The sequence below is a fragment of the Phaseolus vulgaris genome, chromosome 11 (assembly GCF_051622355.1).
Source record: "Phaseolus vulgaris cultivar YP4 chromosome 11, ASM5162235v1, whole genome shotgun sequence".
In the NCBI taxonomy this organism is placed as follows: Eukaryota; Viridiplantae; Streptophyta; class Magnoliopsida; order Fabales; family Fabaceae; genus Phaseolus; species Phaseolus vulgaris.
This window is the reverse complement of record NC_143508.1, coordinates 30,650,662-30,669,717: the sequence shown is the minus strand read 5'-3', so window position 1 is coordinate 30,669,717 and position 19,056 is coordinate 30,650,662. Positions and strand designations below refer to the sequence as shown.

Below are 19,056 nucleotides of genomic sequence, written 5' to 3'. Positions count from 1 at the left end.
ATCATGAATCCATGGATTGAATGTCATTGAAATACTCTTTAAGAATATGTGGACCTCATCTGACTTCCTCCAACGACATTTGGGTTAGGTATTCAACTTTACCTTCAAAGCATCATTTTGAAGATGAATAAACTTATAAAATGCGATGAAGAGTTGGATGAGGACAACATATTCTTCAAAAGAGTATTGAAAAAAAATTATATCCTTGAATTCATGGTTCTTATAGTGCAAGTCGATTGTCCAGACCGATGTAACATTTTTCTACGACAAATATGATCTTATTGCAGGAAGTTATACAAAACACGCACAACAAATTATAATCAATCGGGATCGCTATAGTGGAGGGTGGGATTATAGATTTTTTGACGTCACTACACCATTTTTGACCTTAGACAACAACTAAAAATTGTTGCCTAAAGTCGGAAAAGCGTTGCCTTAACTTTAGGCAACGGTTTGACAACACTTTTTTAGGCGTGGAATATGCAGTCGTGGACTTAGGTTTAGACAACGCTTTTTAGAAGTGGTTGCTTATATTGGTAGAATAAGCAACGTTTTTTGGAAAAAAGTTTAGGCAACGTTTTTTCTCACAGTGTTTAGGCAACGCTTTTTCAATGTTGCCTATTAATTTAGGCAACATTTTATAAAAGGTTGTCATTGGTAAAGGCAACGCTTATTTACATGTTTGTCTTTTTAATACCTTTTAAGCAACGCATTTTCAGTGTTGCATATTAGTAGAATAATGTTTAGGCAACACTTATTTATATGTTGTCTATCTTTTTAGACAACACTTATTTACATGTTGTCAATATTTTTAGGCAACATTTTTTTAATGTGGTAATTATGAAATACATTAGACAATATTTAATAATTTTAAATTGTTGAGATACATCTTAATTTATAAAATTACGCATTAAACAACATTTTCAAAGTAGTTTAAAACATAATTGCACATTTAGACCACATTTATAATTTTACATTTTGGTTATTCATTTATTCAAATCCAATAATATTTGTAAACTATGTTATACATTTATATTTTATAACAAAACTTTAATATGTGACCTTTCTAACTAAGAACATTATATATAAATATTAATATTCCAAATGTGAAAGTTACATACTCCAATATATACTAAAATAGTAGAAGTTGTAAGCATTACAACTGATTACAGTTAGAAATTAACAAAGAGAAAATCTCTCAAAATTTGTACATTTCTTCAATCAATCATGAATCAATTTCTTGTCTAGTATATTATCTTGAGGTCCAACCTGAAAGAATTAAACAAAATTTACAAACTTATTAAAATATTATTAAGTTTGTAAATAAAATAAGATAAATGCAAAGTACTCCGTCTATAACATTTGAAGGCAAATGATGCATCTATACTTGGTCCAAATAAGGAACATGAGTGGACGCGGATGAACGGTGGAACAATTACACTGCTTTCTTTCCCTTATGTATACATATTATAGATCATCCATTGTTATCCATTCAACTTGTGTAGGATTATAAACTATATTATAAATTCCACCTTTTCTTTTTCTTTCTCATGTTGGACTTAGTTGGTTGAGCTTATATCTTAATTAAAACTTGAAATTTATTGTCTAGAAACTAAACAAGATCTAAGCCAATCCTTTCAATCTATAAACTAAGATTTATCATCAATTGTAAGGAATAATAATAATAATAATAATAATAATAATAATAATAATAAAATGTAGGATATGGTTTAGGTAACATACAAAAGACTTAAAGTGAAGGTAAACACTTCGTTATATTCAGTGAGAAGACAGCCAACCTACCCAGTTTCTTAGCAAGATCAACGAATGGTTTCAATTCTGATAATACCTGCACACAAAAAGAAAGAAATAGATATTAAACTAGGCCATTCCCAGCACAAAGCAAGTTTAATTCATGACTAACATTATGATGTGCTCGTTAAAGTGGAACACTAAACGAAAGCCATAATTTCAAATTTGATAATAACATTGATGGTATAATTTCCCTGTATTCCCATTTCCCAATCATTCTAATCAGATTAATCAATCAAACTTTTTCATTTGAAAGGAAAACAAACACTTTTTTTCATTGAACAACCATGTCCATGTGCATCATGTGAACTTACAAGTACTGTGGTGTATGTGAGGGAAAGTGGTTTTGCAAAGAGGCCACATCTAAATCATCATATTCAACAGAGAAATTCAAGAGCCTGCTACCATTATCAACATCCTCATCACAATTACCTACGTGGCCCACATCACTGGTTGTGCCTTGTTCAAGCTCTTATTCATGTTCCTGTTCTTGAAGTTGCTGCTGAATCGTGTGATCATTGACGAAGTCTCTAAGCCTCTCCCTCAAAACCCTTAACTACCATTCGAGAAGGTTCATCTGTGACTCCACCTGCTCCACCGTTCACTGTAGCGACTTAATCACTTCAAGATCGTACTCTTGTTTCTGCTCCACCACCTTCTGTAATTGTTTCGCCTGAATCTCCATGGACCATGGTGCTCTTCTCTCTGTGCAGCCGCAGGATCATCGTCATTGGCTCCTCGTCTGCGGAGGTCGTTGCCCCCTTCTCCTTCTAAATCTCCAAGCACGCCGCATTGAATCGTTGTCGCTCCGCCTTCACCATCTTCTTCAGACATTACATCGAACACGTAGTCGGCGGTTTTTTGTCATTTGAGAGGAGTGGAGACATAAGAGGAAGATCAATCGGAGTCTGAGGATGTTGAAGATGCGAAACGTAACCCAGTAGAAGAAAACCCTAACCGAGTTCAGTGAGTTGGGGGAGGATGTTGATGGTGGAAGGCAAATCCATGAACATGAGGAGAAGGAAGCAGATAAAAAATTAGAGGAATCTGTGGTAAAATCAAAGAACAAGAGCCACCAACAAACCCAGGGTCTTCATCTGCGTCTAGGTTGGGTTGGGTGAGCTACCAGATTTTGACAAAGGATGATGCAATCCAGAGGAAAGGAATGAAAATTTATAAAAACAACGGATTCAGATTCAGATTGGGATAGGGATAGTGATGGGCGGGAGGATACATAACAAAATGAGAGGGTTTATGCAATTGGCTTATTGGATTGGCAAAAAGGAAAGGTGTGTGTGCATGGTGGAAATAGATGATTGTGTTGGGTGGCGTTACATGAGTAGAAGGAGAAGTGGTATCATTTTTTTAAGCACAGTACGTATGAAGACGAAGAACAAACTATGGACTCATGTTTTAATCTTCATGATGTTTATGTTGTTCTACATTTTGCAAACTGTTGCCTAAAACAAACAGGCAACGCTTTTTTAAATATTTGGAGTAAAAAGGCAAATAAACATTATTATTTGGACAACAATAAAAAAATGTTGCATATATCTATTTTAGGCAACATTTTCTTACCCATTGTCATGTAAGCATGGTCTAAAGTAAAAAATGGTGTAGTGCGTATTTCTTAAGGATATAGATGTACGTGACTCGAGTAGTCACTGGTTGAATGGACTTTAGTTGTAAAAGAATTGTGCCTACTGCTTTATATGAAATGCAAATATGTGTTGCAAATGCACTAACGAGATCAAGGTTTAAAAATTACCTGTGCTCACAAAGCCCTTCTTAAGTAGTTCATTCATAAAACGTAACATCAAGATTTTTGCTCTGCATGGAATCTAGTACACATGCTCTAAATTATTTATGTTTCAAACACTGCCGTCCCTAAAGTACACTTCCCCTTTAATTTGTCTCTCTCCAATATAGTAAAGGCGATTGGTAACATGTTGTTCTATTAGTCTTTACACAATCACAAACAATAAAGTTCACATCTATTTGTCGTATAAAACAGTGCATCGACTAGGACAAACAACTAGCAAAATAGAAAATCATAAATCCATGGGTTGAACGTCATGGAAATTCTCTTTAAGAATACGTGGACCTCATCTCACTTCCTCCCACGATATTTGGGTTAGGTATTCAACTTTACATTCAAAGCATCGTTTTGAAGATGAATAAACTTAAAAAATGCGATGAAGAGTTGAATTAGAACAACATATTCTTCAAAAGAGTATTGAAGAAATTATATCAATGAATTCATGGTTCTTATTATGCAAGTCGGTTGTCCATGACAATGTAACATTTTTCTACGACAAATATGAACTTATTGCGGGAAGTTATACAAAACACGCAAAACAAATTATAAGCAATCACGATTGCTATAGTGAAGGGTGAAATTATAGATTTTTTGACGTATTTCTTAAGGATATAGATGTACGTGACCCCAATACTCATTGGTTGAATGGACTATAGTTGTAAAAGAATATTAGCTACTGCTTTATATAAAATGCAAATATTTGTTGCAAATGCACTAACGAGATCAAGGTTTAAAAATTACTCGTGCTCACAAAACCCTTCTTAAGTAGTGCATTCATAAAACGTAACATCAAGATTTTTGTTCTGCATGGAATGTAGTACACATGCTCTAAATTATTTGTGTTTCAAACACTACCGTCCCTAGAGTACATATTTCCCTTAATTTTGTCTCTCTCCAATATAGTAAAGGCGATTGGTAACATGTTGTTCTATTAGTCTTTGCACAATCACAAACAATAACGTTCACATGTATTTCTCGTATAAAACGGTGCATCGACTAGGGCAAAGGACTAGAAAAATTGAAAATAATGAATCCATGGGTTGAATGTCATTGAAATTCTCTTTAAAAATATGTGGACCTCATCTGACTTCCTCACACGATATTTGGATTTGGTATTCAACTTTACCTTCAAAACATCGTTTTGAAGATGAATGAACTTAAAAAAAGCGATGAAGAGTTGGATGAGGACAACATATTCTTCAAAAGAGTATTGAAGAAATTATATCCATTAATTCATGGCTCTTATTGTACAAGTCGGTTGTCCAGGCCAATGTAACGTTTTTCTACGACAAATATGAACTTATTGAAGCAAGTTATACGAAACACGCAGAACAAATTATAAGCAATCGTGGTTGTAAAACAATTGTGGCTATTGTTTTATATGAAATGCAAATATGTTTTGCAAATGCACTAACGAGATCAAGGTTTAAAAATTAGCTCTCCTATCAAACCCCTTCTTAAGTAGTGCATTCATAAAACGTGACATCAAGATTTTTGTTCTGCATGGAATGTAGTACACATGCTCTAAATTATTTGTGTTTCAAAGACTATCGTTCTAGAGTACATATTTCCCTTAATTTTGTCTCACTCCAATTTAGTAAAAGCGATTGGTAACATGTTGTTCTATTAGTATTTGCACAATTAAAAACAATAAGGTTCACATGTATTTGTCGTATAAAACGGTGCATCGACTATGGCAAAGGACTAGCAAAATCGAAAATCATGAATCCATGGGTTGAATATCATTGAAATTCTCTATAAGATTACGTCGACCTCATCTGATTTCCTCCGACGATATTTTGGTTAGGTATTCAACTTTACCTTCAATATCGTTTTGAAGATGAATAAACTTAAAAAATACGATGAAGAGTTGGATGAGGACAACATATTCTTCAAAACAATAATGCAGAAATTGTATCCATGAATTCATGGTTCTTATTATGCAAGTCGGTTGTCCAGGTCGATGTAACTTTTTTCTACGACAAATATGAACTTATTGCAGAAAATTATACAAAACACGCACAACAAATTATAAGCAATCGCGTTCGCTAAAGTGAAGGGTGAAACTATAGATTTTTTGACGTATTTCTTAAGGGTATTGATAAGTGTCTAATTTCAGTAATATTTCATATTAAAATATAGGCACTTATGAGGATTTATTGCTAATTTACATATAAAATAATTCCTAATTTATGAATTTATACCTTTTTACATTTTTTATAATCTTTATTTGAATAAGAGTATTTTATTCTCAAATTTGGTGTTAATTGCAGATTTCTAAGGAAGATTGAAGATTTGGATTAAAGATGAATGATTTGAGCTAAAAAGATAAAGATAGAAGGTCCCAGAATGGAAAAAGATGCAAAGAAAGATTGGGCCTTTTTTATGTTTTATCATTTAGCCCGTTAGCGCGACATAGGAAACAACCTAACCCTAGAAAACTAGGATAAATAGAGGGCTAGAGGCTCAACCTTAGTGTGCCAGATTGAGAGGAAAACACCATAGAGTGAATTGTAACCCAATTGGGAGAATGGAAGGTGATAGAAGTATGCGTGGCTAATTCTACCCTTTGGGATTGGGAGTAATCTGCTCAAACTCTTATGTATTGAGGTGATATTTTATATATTAATATTCAGTTCTTGATTGATTATTGGTATTGTTGTTTTACTTTTAATTTTCCGTGACAAATTGAGAATCTTAAATCTGACCGGGAGGTATTTTTAGGGTTCGGACCTAAACAACAATACTTAACATATTTGAGTGCTAGGAATAGACTTAAAATGTTAATTGCTATTAAACGTCTGAGCTTCGTTCTAAGTTGTTCTTATAATTATGCGAGGGATCGATAGTTAGGGGACATTCTTAAGGATTTTATATGCGAGGAATCGATATAAATGATTTTTATACGGGCATCAATTTCAATCTAAAGAACTTAATATTGACATGCTAATCAAAATACTTGAGAGTGAGAGAGATGAAACTAATCCTTATTTTTCCAATTGAAACAACTAATTCTTTGTTTGTTTTCTTATTGATCAGTGCCAACACAATTAATTCAAAACTCTTTTAATTGTTCTATTTTTATATTTAGCGATTATTGTACTCGATAATTCACTGTTCCTTGTGGGATCGATATCCGTCCTTAGGGACAATTATTACTTTTGACAAACGCGGTGCACTTGCCGTAAAAAGTCATCAGGTATACATATACGTGACTGCAGTACTCATTGGTTGAATGAACTTTAGTTGTAAAAGAATATTGGCTACTGCTTTATATAAAATGCAAATATGTGTTGCAAATGCACTAACGAGATCAAAGGCTTCAAATTACTTGTACTCACAAAGCCTTTTAAATGTAGTCCATTCATAAAACATAACATTAAGATTTTGTTCTGCATGGAATGTAGTACACATGCTCTAAATTATTTGTGTTTCAAACACTACCGTTCCTAGAGTACACATTCCCCTTAATTTTCTCTCTCTCCAATATAGTAAAGGCGATTGGTAACATGGTTTTCTATTATTCTTTGCACAATCACAAACAATAAGGTTCACATCTAATTGTCGTATAAAACGGTGCATCGACTAGGGCAAACGACTAGCAAAATCAGAAATCATGAATCCATGGGTAGAATGTCATGGAAATTCTCTTTAAGAATACGTGGACCTCATCTCACTTCCTCCCACGATATTTGGGTTAGGTATTCAACTTTACATTCAAAGCATCGTTTTGAAGATGAATAAACTTAACGACAATTATTTGTGTTTCAAACACTATCGTCCTTAGAGTACACATTCCCCTTAATTTTTTTCTCTCTCCAATATACTAAAGGCCATTGGTAACATGGTTTTCTATTAATCTTTGCACAATCAAAAAAAATAAGGTTCACATGTATTTGTCGTATAAAATGCTGCATCGACTAGGCAAAAGGACTAAGAAATTCGAAAATCATGAATCCATCGGTTGAATGTCATGGAAATTCTCTCTAAGAATACGTGGACCTTATCTGACTTCCTCCCACGATATTTCGGTTAGGTATTCAACTTTATTTTCAAAGCATCGTTTTGAAGATGAATAAACTTAAAAAATGCGATGAGGAGTTCGATGAGGACAACATATTCTTTAAAACAGTATTGCAGAAATTATATCCATGAATTCATGGTTCTTATTGTGCAAGTAGGTTCTCCAAGCCGATGTAACGTTTTTCTACGACAAATATGAACTTATTGTAGGAAGTTATACAAAACACGCACAACAAATTATAAGCAATCACGATGGCTATAGTGAAGGGTGGGATTATAAATATTTTGACGTATTTCTTAAGGGTATAGATGTACGTGACTCCAGTACTCATTGGTTGAATGGACTTTAGTTGCAAAAAAATTGTGGCTACTGCTTCATATGAAACGCAAATATGTGTTGCATATGCACTAACGAGATCAAGGTTTAAAAATTACCTCTGCTCACAGAGCCCTTCTTAAGTAGTGCTTTCATAAAACGTAACATCAAGATTTTTGTTCTGCACGGAATGTAGTACACATGCTCTAAATTATTTGTGTTTCAAACACTACCGTCCGTAGAATATATATTTCCCTTAATTTTGTCTCTCTCCAATATAGTAAAGGCGATTGGTAACATGTTGTTCTATTATTCTTTGCACAAAAACAAACAATAAGGTTCACATGTATTTGTCGTATAAAACGGTGCATCGACTAGGGCAAAGGACTAGCAAAATCGAAAATCATGAATCCATCAGTTGAATGTCATGGAAATTCCCTCTAAGAATACGTGGACCTCATCTAACTTCTTCCCACGATATTTCGGTTAGGTATTCAACTTTACCTTCAAAGCATTGTTTTGAAGATGAATTAACTTAAAAAATGCGATGAAGAGTTGGATGAGGACAACATATTCTTTAAAAGAGTATTGCAGAAATTATATCCATGAATTCATGGTTCTTATTGTGCAAGTCGCTTGTCCAGGCCGATGTAACGCTTTTGTATGACAAATGATATGATTCCACTAGCACAATTTGAATGATTCTTGACATTCTTAGGAATCATCTTGAGTTGGATATGAGATAGGCACTTTAAGATAGAATTGGATCAATGTTCTATAATCAAGAACTCACCAAAACTAGTACCAAAACCCAAACTCATATGGAAGTTCCATGTATTGTCAAATTGAACCGATTAAATTGGAAGAAAAGGCAAATGCACCGAACAAAAATGTGTAAAAACTGAATTGCACCGAACAAATAGCTAGAAAAGGAAGAAGAACCAAAGATGAACAACAGAATTTAAAATGAACCGAAGCAAACCAAAGGAACTAGAATTGCCGAACAGAAAAATGCAAGAACAACAAGGAAAGACATGAACATAAAAGAGAATGAAGGAAGGAGAAGAGAAAGCTCATGAAGATGGAGGAATGGTTGGATGATCACGCCACTTAGAGGATGGTGACTCCAAGATGAGTGTGCAAGCCGCCACTTGAGGTAACCATGGAACTCTCAAGATAAGACTAGTGAAGAAGGCACAAAGCTCTCCAATGCTCTCTCAAAAATTGAGTATAGTTTCTCTAATCAAAATTCAAATCTCAAAAATACAAAGGCAGCACCTTAATTTATAGCCTAGAGGTGCTGAAATGCAAAGCTAATTAAATTCAAAATTCCCCCCAAATACAAATGAAAGTGGCGCCAACTATAGTCATGAGGAAGGTGTGACCTTCTCTCTCACTTTGGCACCTCCCTATTTACTCATACACCTATCTACTAACGCACACCCCCCCTAAGACTCCTAACTAAAGACCTAAAGATGCTATAACAAAAGAGGTTTCTAATGTTACCCTCTAAGCACCTTCAAACAAAGAAATTACAAAAAGAGAAATTAAACGTATATTAGCTCCTAAAGCTTTGAACATGCTCCTTCTAAGCCTTTGAGGTGGGCTTTGACCTCCATGGGCGTCCTCTATTTTAGCCTCAACCTCTTCTAGCTCTTGATGACTGGCCTCCATGTCCACTTGAGCTTGATCTCCATCAACAAATATGCACTTATTGCAGGAAGTTATACAAAACACGCAGAACACATTATAACCAATCACGATCACTACAGTGAAAGGTGGGATTATAGATTTTTTGACGTATTTCTTAAGGGTATAGGTGTAGATGACTCCAGTACTCATTGGTTGAATGGACTTTCGTTTTAAAAGAACTATGTCTACTGCTTTATATGAAATGCAAATATGTGTTGCAAATGCACAAACGTGTTCAAGGTTTAAGAATTACCCATGCTTTCAAATCCCTTCTTAAGTAGTTCATTCATAGAACGTTACATCAAGATTTTTCTTTTGCATGTAATACAGTACACATGCTCTAAATTATTTCTGTTTTAAACACTACCGTCCCTAAAGTACATATTTCCCTTAATTTTGTCTCTCTCCAATATAGTAAAGGCGATTGGTAACATGTTGTTCTATTAGTCTTTTCAAAATAACAAACAATAAGGTTCACATGTATTTGTCGTATAAAACGGTGCATCAACTAGGGCAAAGGACTAGCAAAATCGAAAATCATTAATCCATCGGTTGAATATCATGGAAATTGTCTCTAAGAATACATGGACCTCATCTAACTTCCTCCCACGATATTTTGGTTACATATTCAAATTTACCTTCAAAGCATCATTTTGAAGATGAATAAACTTAAAAAATGCGATGAAGAGGTGGATGAGGACAACATATTCTTCAAAAGAGTATTGCATGAATTTTATCTCTTCATTCATGGTTCAATATTGTGCAAGTCGGTTGTCCAGGCCGATGTAAATTTTTTCTACGACAAATATGAACTTATTGCAGGAAGTTATACAAAACACGCACAACCAATTATAAGCAATCGCGATCGTTATAGTGAAGTGTGGGATTATAGATTTTTTATTGTATTTCTTAAGGGTGTAGATGTGCATGACTCCAGTACTCATTGGCTGAATGTACATTAGTTGTAAAGGAACGCTGGCTACTGCTTTATATGAAATGCAAATATGTGTTGCAAATGCACTAACAAAATCAAGATTTAAAAATTACTCGTGCTCACAAAGCCCTTCTTAAGTAGTTCATTCATAAAACGTAACATCAAGTTTTTCTTCTGCATGGAATGTAGTACACATGCTCTGAATTATTTGTGTTTTAAGCACTACCGTTCCTAGGGTACACATTCCCCTTAATTTGTTCTCTCTCCAATATAGTAAAGGCGATTGGTAACATGGTTTTCCATTAATCTTTGCACAATCACAAACAATAAGGTTCGCATCTATTTGTCGTATAAAACGGTGCATCGACTAGGGCAAACGACTAGCAAAATCGAAAATCATGAATCCATGGGTTGAATGTCATGGAAATTCTATTTAAGAATGTGTGGACCTCATTTCACTTCCTCCCACGATATTTCAGTTAGGTATTAAACTTTACCTTCAAACCATCCTTTTGAAGATGAATAAACTTAAAAAATGCGATGAAGAGTTGGATGAGGACAACATATTCTTCAAAAGAGTATTGCATAAATTTTATCTATGAATTCATGGTTCTTATTTTGCAAGTCGGTTGTCCAGGCCGATGTAACGTTTTTCTACGACAAATATGAACTTATTGCAGGAACTTATACAAAACACGCACAACCAAGTATAAGAAATCGCGATCGTTATAGTGACGGGTGGGATTATAGATTTTTTGTTGTATTTCTTAAGGGTATAGATGTGCATGACTCCAGTACTCATTGGTTGAATGGACTTTAGTTGTAAGAGAACTGTGTCTACTGCTTTATATGAAATGCAAATATGTGTTGCAAATGCACTAACAAGATCAAGGTTTAAAAATTACCCGTGCTCACAAAGCCCTTCTTAAGTAGTTCATTCATAAAACGTAACATCAAGTTTTTCTTCTCCATGGAATGTAGTACACATGCTCTGAATTATTTGTGTTTTAAGCACTACCATTCCTAGAGTACATATTCTCCTTCATTTGTTCTCTCTCCAATATAGTAAAGGCGATTGGTAACCTGGTTTTCTATTAATCTTTGCACAATCACAAACAATAAGGTTCACATCTATTTGTCGCAAAAAACAGTGCATCAACTAGGGCAAAGGACTAGCAAAATCGAAAATCATGAATCCATCGGTTGAATGTCATGGAAATTGTCTCTAAGAATACATGGACCTCATCTAACTTCCTCCCACGATATTTTGGTTACATATTCAAATTTACCTTCAAAGCATCATTTTGAAGATGAATAAACTTAAAAAATGCGATGAAGAGGTGGATGAGGACAACATATTCTTCAAAAGAGTATTGCATGAATTTTATCTCTTAATTCATGGTTCAATATTGTGCAAGTCGGTTTCCAGGCCGATGTAAAGTTTTTCTACGACAAATATGAACTTATTGCAGGAAGTTATACAAAACACGCATAACCAATTATAAGCAATCGCGATTGTTATAGTGAAGGATGGGATTATAGAATTTTTTATGTATTTCTTAAGGGTATAGATGTACATGACTCCAGTACTCATTGGTTGAATGGACTTTAGTTGCAAAAGAACTATGTCTACTGCTTTATATGAAATGCAAATATGTGTTGCAAATGCATTAACAAGATCAAGGTTTAAAAATTACCCGTGCTCACAAAGCCCTTCTTAAGTAGTTCAATCATAAAACGTAACATCAAGTTTTTCTTCTCCATGGAATGTAGTACACATGCTCTGAATTATTTGTGTTTTAAGCACTACCGTTCCTAGAGTACATATTCTCCTTAATTTGTTCTCTCTCCAATATAGTAAAGGCGATTGGTAACATGGATTTCTATTAATCTTTGCACAATCACAAACAATAACGTTCACATCTATTTGTCGCATAAAACAGTGCATCGACTAGGGCAAACGACTAGCAAAATCGAAAATCATGAATCCATGGGTTTAATGTCATGGAAATTCTATTTAAGAATGTGTGGACCTCATTTCACTTCCTCCCACGATATTTCTGTTAGGTATTAAACTTTACCTTCAAACCATCCTTTTGAAGATGAATAAACTTAAAAAATGCGATGAAGAGTTGGATGAGGACAACATATTCTTCAAAAGAGTATTGCATAAATTTTATCTATGAATTCATGGTTCTTATTTTGCAAGTCGGTTGTCCAGGCCGATGTAACATTTTTCTACGACAAATATGAACTTATTGCAGGAACTTATACAAAACACGCACAACCAAGTATAAGCAATCGCGATCGCTATAGTGAAGGGTCGGATTATAGATTTTTTGTTGTATTTCTTAAGGGTATAGATGTGCATGACTCCAGTACTCATTGGCTGAATGGACTTTAGTTGTAAGAGAACTGTGTCTACTGCTTTATATAAAATGCAAATATGTGTTGCAAATGCACTAACAAGATCAAGGTTTAAAAATTACCCGTGCTCACAAAGCCCTTCTTAAGTAGTTCATTCATAAAACGTAACATCAAGTTTTTCTTCTGCATGGAATGTAGTACACATGCTCTGAATTATGTGTTTTAAGCACTACCGTTCCTAGAGTACATATTCTCCTTCATTTGTTCTCTCTCCAATATAGTAAAGGCGATTGGTAACATGGTTTTCTATTAATCTTTGAACAATCACAAACAATAACGTTCACATCTATTTGTTGCATAAAACGGTGCATCGACTAGGGCAAACGACTAGCAAAATCGAAAATCATGAATCCATGGGTTGAATGTCATGGAAATTCTATTTAAGAATGTGTGGACCTCATTTCACTTCCTCCCACGATATTTCGGTTAGGTATTAAACATTACCTTCAAACCATCCATTTGAAGATGAATAAACTTAAAAAATGCGACGAAGAGTTGGATGAGGACAACATATTCTTCAAAAGAGTATTGCATAAATTTTATCTATGAATTCATGGTTCTTCTTTTGCAAGTCGGTTGTCCAGGCCGATGTAACGTTTTTCTACGACAAATATGAACTTATTGCAGGAACTTATACAAAACACGCTCAACCAAGTATAAGCAATCGCGATCGTTATAGTGAAGGGTGGGATTATAGATTTTTTGTTGTATTTCTTAAGGGTATAGATGTGCATGACTCCAGTACTCATTGGTTGAATGGCTTTAGTTGTAAGAGAACTGTGTCTACTGCTTTATATGAATTATAAATATGTGTTGCAAATGCACTAACAAGATCAAGGTTTAAAAATTCCCCGTGCTCACAAAGCCCTTCTTAAGTAGTTCATTCATAAAACGTAACATCATGTTTTTCTTCTGCATGGAATGTAGTACACATGCTCTGAATTATTTGTGTTTTAAGCACTACCGTTCCTAGAGTACATATTCTCCTTAATTTGTTCTCTCTCCAATATAGTAAAGGCGATTGGTAACATGGTTTTCTATTAATCTTTGAACAATCACAAACAATAACGTTCACATCTATTTGTCGCATAAAACGGTGCATCGACTAGGGCAAACGACTAGCAAAATCGAAAATCATGAATCCATGGGTTGAATGTCATGGAAATTCTCTTTAAGAATGTGTGGACCTCATTTCACTTCCTCCCACGATATTTCGGTTAGGTATTAAACTTTACCTTCGAAGCATCGTTTTGAAGATGAATAAACTTAAAAATGTGATGAAGAGTTGGATGAGGACAACATATTCTTCAAAAGAGTATTGCATAAATTTTATCTGATCCTGCCTGTTGACCAGGACGCAAGAGCCTTGCCTCGTCAAATCTGGATCGACTTTGCGCCGTGTCAGCTTCCGTCCTTCTCCTTGATTCACCTCAAGAACCTGCAAAGGACAGAACGGCGCCGCTGCGGCCGATCACGCTCCGACGCCCAAGTCAGCGACTGAACCACCAAAATACTAAGAGAAAACTAAGAACTTCAGGAACCGTGCAAAATTCTCTCTCAGCGTACTCAAGTTCTCGCAAGCGTAAAGAAGTATTCTAAAACGCGCGTACCTCAGAAGTTCGTTAGGATTCCTTATATACCTGTGCATTTTCTCTCTCTTGACAGTTACACATCTGGACACGTGGCTCGTATCCAGCTGTACACGTGTCACCATCTGGAGCATCCTTGACTTGGGCGTCACCTCTTACTCTTCAGGCTTTTCGACTAAGTTACTTATGCAGGAAGCAACTCAGCGTATAACTGCCTTGGAGCGTGATCTCTTCTGCGTGGCGAGTACGGGTGTCTTCATACACACCTTCCCTGTGGTCTCGCCGGCTGCCATCATGATCTACTTCACTTGCTTCATCGTGCATGCTCGGGTAAGCTGTTCCCCGACCTCAACCACTGGCTACCTAGGGAACGACCATCTGACGACTTCATCCTCTGCTTCGAAATCCTAGAACAAGCTTCCCTGATCCCTCGGCGATGTCCTCCTTTCGGCGATCTCTGATCACTTGGTCGTCTGGGTTCACATCCGGCGACTTCATCACAAACCTGGTGACCGCCGGTTTAGATGTGCTGGAGATCAGAGCACGCCAACTTAATGACAGGCGACTACACGAGCCCCCCGACTTCCTTCCCTTCTGCCAGCCAGGCGCCCCGTTCAACACGCCTATATAGTAGCTTGCTGCCACGTCATCACTTCCCACTACCTAGGCTGTACATTATATATGAATTCATGGTTCTTAATGTGCAAGTCGGTTGTCCAGGCCGATGTAACGTTTTTCTACGACAAATATGAACTTATTGCAGGAACTTATACAAAACACGCACAACCAATTATAAACAATCGCGATCGTTATAGTGAAGTGTGGGATTATAGATTTTTTATTGTATTTCTTAAGGGTGTAGATGTGCATGACTCCAGTACTCATTGGCTGAATGTACATTAGTTGTAAAGGAACGCTGGCTACTGCTTTATATGAAATGCAAATATGTGTTGCAAATGCACTAACAAAATCAAGATTTAAAAATTACTCGTGCTCACAAAGCCCTTCTTAAGTAGTTCATTCATAAAACGTAACATCAAGTTTTTCTTCTGCATGGAATGTAGTACACATGCTCTGAATTATTTGTGTTTTAAGCACTATCGTTCCTAGGGTACACATTCCCCTTAATTTGTTCTCTCTCCAATATAGTAAAGGCGATTGGTAACATGGTTTTCCATTAATCTTTACACAATCACAAACAATAAGGTTCACATCTATTTGTCGTATAAAACGGTGCATCGACTAGGGCAAACGACTAGCAAAATCGAAAATCAAGAATCCATGGGTTGAATGTCATGGAAATTCTCTTTAAGAATGTGTGGACCTCATTTCACTTCCTCCAACGATATTTCAGTTAGCTATTAAACTTTACCTTCGAAGCATCGTTTTGAAGATGAATAAACTTAAAAAATGAGATGAAGAGTTGGATGAGGACAACATATTCTTCAAAAGAGTACTCCATATATTTTATCTATGAATTCATGGTTCTTATTGTGCAAGTCGGTTGTCCAGGCCGATGTAACGTTTTTCTACGACAAATATGAACTTATTGCAGGAACTTACACAAAACACGCACAACCAATTATAAGCAATCGCGATCGTGATAGTGAAGTGTGGGATTATAGATTTTTTGTTGTATTTCTTAAGGGTGTAGATGTGCATGACTCCAGTACTTTAGTTGTAAAAGAACGTTGGCTACAGCTTTATATGGAATGCAAATATGTGTTGCAAATGCCCTAACAAGATCAAGGTTTAAAAATTACCCGTGCTCACAAAGCCCTTCTTAAGTAGTTCATTCTTAAAACGTAACATCAAGTTTTTCTAATGCATGGAATGTAATACACATGCTCTGAATTATTTGTGTTTTAAGCACTACCGTTCCTAGGGTACACATTCCCCTTAATTTGTTCTCTCTCGAATATAGTAAAGGCGATTGGTAACATGGTTTTCTTTTAATCTTTGGACAATCACAAACAATAAGGTTCTCACCTATTTGTCGTATAAAACGGTGCATCGACTAGGGCAAACGACTAGCAAAATCGAAAATCATGAATCCATGGGTTGAATGTCATGGAAATTCTCTTTAAGAATGTGTGGACCTCATTTCACTTCCTCCCACGATATTTCGGTTAGGTATTAAACTTTACCTTCGAAGCATCGTTTTGAAGATGAATAAACTTAAAAAATGTGATGAAGAGTTGGATGAGGACAACATATTCTTCAAAAGAGTATTGCATAAATTTTATCTATGAATTCATGGTTCTTATTGTGCAAGTCGGTTGTCCAGGCCGATGTAACGTTTTTCTACAACAAATATGAACTTATTGCAGGAACTTATACAAAACACGCACAACCAATTATAAGCAATCGCGATCGTTATAGTGAAGTGTGGGATTATAGATGTTTTGTTGTATTTCTTAAGGGTGTAGTTGTGCATGACTCCAGTACTCATTCGTTGAATGTACTTTAGTTGTAAAAGAACGCTGGCTACTGCTTTATATGAAATCCAAATATGTATTGCAAATGCACTAACAAGATCAAGGTTTAAAAATTACCCGTGCTCACAAATCCCTTCTTAAGTAGTTCATTCATAAAATGTAACATCAAGTTTTTCTTCTGCACGGAATGTAGTACACATGCTCTGAATTATAGGTGTTTTAAGCACTACCGTTCCTAGGGTACACATTCCCCTTAATTTTTTCACTCTCCAATATAGTAAAGGCGATTGGTAACATGGTTTTCTATTAATCTTTGCACAATCAAAAACAATAAGGTTCACATCTATGTGCCGTATAAACCGGTGCATCGACTAGGGCAAAAGACTAGCAAAATCGAAAATCATGAATCCATGGGTTGAATGTCATGGAAATTCTCTTTAAGAATGTGTGGACCTCATTTCACTTCCTCCAACGATATTTCGGTTAGGTATTAAACTTTACCTTCGGAGCATCGTTTTGAAGATGAATAAACTTAAAAAATGCGATGAAGAGTTGGATGAGGACAACATATTCTTCAAAAGAGTACTCCATAAATTTTATCTATGAATTCATGGATCTTATTGTGCAAGTAGGTTGTCCAGGCCGATGTAACGTTTTTCTACAACAAATATGAACTTATTGTAGGAACTTATACAAAACACGCACAACCAATTATAAGCAATCACGATCGTGATAGTGAAGTGTGCGATTATAGATTTTTTGTTGTATTTCTTAAGGGTGTAGATGTGCATGACTCCAGTACTCATTCGTTGAATGGACTATAGTTGTAAAAGAACGCTGGCTACTGCTTTATATGAAATGCAAATATGTGTTGCAAATGCCCTAACAAGATCAAGGTTTAAAAATTACCCGTGCTCACAAAGCCCTTCTTAAGTAGTTCATTCATAAAACGTAACATCAAGTTTTTCTTCTGCATGGAATGTAGTACACATGCTCTGAATTATTTATGTTTTAAGCACTACCGTTCCTAGGGTACACATTCCCCTTAATTTGTTCTCTCTCCAATATAGTAAAGGCGATTGGTAACATGGTTTTCTATTAATCTTTGCACAATCACAAACAATAAGGTTCACATCTATTTGTCGTATAAAAAGGTGCATCGACTAGGGCAAATGACTAGCAAAATCGAAAATCATGAATCCATGGGTTGAATGTCATGGAAATTCTCTTTAAGAATGTGTGGACCTCATTTCACTTCCTGCCACGATATTTCGGTTAGGTATTAAACTTTACCTTCGAAGCATCGTTTTGAAGATGAATAAACTTAAAAAATGCGATGAAGAGTTGGATGAGGACAACATATTCTTCAAAAGAGTATTGCATAAATTTTATCTATGAATTCATGGTTCTTATTGTGCAAGTCAGTTGTCCAGGCCGATGTAACGTTTTTCTACGACAAATATGAACTTATTGCAAGAACTTATACAAAACACGCACAACCAATTATAAGCAATCGCGATAGTTATAGTGAAGGGTGGGATAATAGATTTTTTGTTGTATTTCTTAAGGGTATAGATGTGCATGACTCCAGTACTCATTGGTTGAATGGACTTTAGTTGTAAAAGAACTGTGTCTACTGCTTTATATGAAATGCAAATATGTGTTGCAAATGCACTAACAATATCAAGGTTTAAAAATTACCCGTGCTCATAAAGCCATTCTTAAGTAGTTCATTCATAAAACGTAACATCAAGTTTTTCTTCTGCATGGAATGTAGTACACGTGTTTTAAATTGTTTGTTTTAAGCACTACCGTTCCTAGTGTACACATTCCCCTTAATTTGTTCGCTCTCCAATATAGTAAAGGCGATTGGTAACATGGTTTTCTATTAATCTTCGCACAATCACAAACAATAAGGTTCACATCTATTTGTCGTATAAAACAGTGCATCGACTAGGGCAAACGACTAGCAAAATCGAAAATCATGAATCCATGGGTTGAATGTC

The 19,056-nt window shown here is 35.5% G+C and overlaps 1 pseudogene; it reads right to left on the bottom strand.

Moving 5' to 3' along the window:
• Nucleotides 1–2,273: 2,273 nt before the first annotated feature.
• LOC137810586 (uncharacterized) lies at nucleotides 2,274–2,909 on the bottom strand (annotated as a pseudogene).
• Between the last annotated feature and the right edge of the window lie 16,147 nt (nucleotides 2,910–19,056).